The following is a 1,458-nucleotide window of genomic DNA, read 5'->3' as shown; positions in this document are numbered from 1 at the left end:
GTGGTCAGCGACTAGCCCTGTGAGAGGTCTGAAGTCGAAACAAAACTGGCGTGATTCAAACAGGGCTATTTATAGATGAAAAAGGGCTCACCGGAAAAGCAGAAAAACTCTCTCTCACGTGACCTTATCTGAAGGCCACGATTGGACGGTATGCACCCTGGCGCGAAACAGAACTGGAGATAAATGCCGCGCAAATGAGAACCAATCAGGGTGGTGAACACAAGGGTCCAAGTGGCCGAAGGCTAGATGTTAGCCGCTTCGTTATCATTTGTAAATGAATACCGGAGAGAGAGGTTTCACTACAAAGGTATTTGATTTTTTTCCTTGCTGTTTTAATTGTTTTTGTTTATTTGTTTATTTATTATTTGGATCAGTTTCTTATTATGCCCTTTGGTGTTGGTACTTTAAAATTCGTCTGAGACACGGAGACGATAGAGAAATATTTCGCATTCTCCTTATTGCGAAAGACAGCTTCCATCAATCTTTGATGAGAATCAAATGATGTAACATAGGCACAAAGGCTCGAATTTTCTGGGAGGTGGATTAGCCTACCTTGCAACTTGATTCTGTGCACATGCACACCATAACACCATAAAACCCAAACCCAAACCCAAATACACACACACGTACACACGCACACATACACACACACACACACACACACACACACACACACACACACACACACACACACACACACACACACACACACACACACACAACACACTACTTATCCCATATTGCTTGAATCAAATTATGACTGAGTTTGGGGCAAAATCCAGAATTAGTCGCAATTTACGAGGGTTTTATGTCAGCAACAATAGTAATTGTAAATCCTTGAGAATTTGTTGTCCGTCAGTAGTTTGCTAACCGTGAGATATAGAAAATGTTGACGTTTCTGACTAAGGCTTTTTTATGGAATGTGATCATATAATTTCCTGTGGAATTAAAGAAAGAAGTTGATAGATTATTTGGTTGGGACAGGAAGTGTAATAGGAAATAGTTGCAGTGTATGAAAGGTATGGCAATAGGAAAGTATTTACAGTTGATAATCCATTGTTCGAAATGTTTTGGAAAGAAAGTGCTCCGGATTCTGGATTCTTGGATTTCGGAATTATTGTATATTTAAGTCTATAAAATTGAATAGCTTGGGTAGAGGCATAAGTCTAAACATATTTCATAATACAGATTATTCATATATACTGAAGATATACTCTTTATTCTTTTACTCTTTTAATTGTTTCAGTCATTTGACTGCGGCCATGTTGGAGCACCGCCTTTAGTCGAGCAAATCGACCCTAGGACTTATTCTTTGTAAGCCTAGTACTTATTCTATCGGCCCTTTTTGCCGAACTGGTAAGTTACGGGGACGTAAACACACCAGCATCGGTTGTCAAGCGATGGTGGGGGGACAAACACAGACACACAAACACACATACATACATATATATATATATA

This window comes from Octopus bimaculoides, chromosome 1 (genome assembly GCF_001194135.2).
Source record: "Octopus bimaculoides isolate UCB-OBI-ISO-001 chromosome 1, ASM119413v2, whole genome shotgun sequence".
NCBI classification, from domain to species: Eukaryota; Metazoa; Mollusca; class Cephalopoda; order Octopoda; family Octopodidae; genus Octopus; species Octopus bimaculoides.
This window is presented reverse-complemented; position numbering follows the sequence as displayed.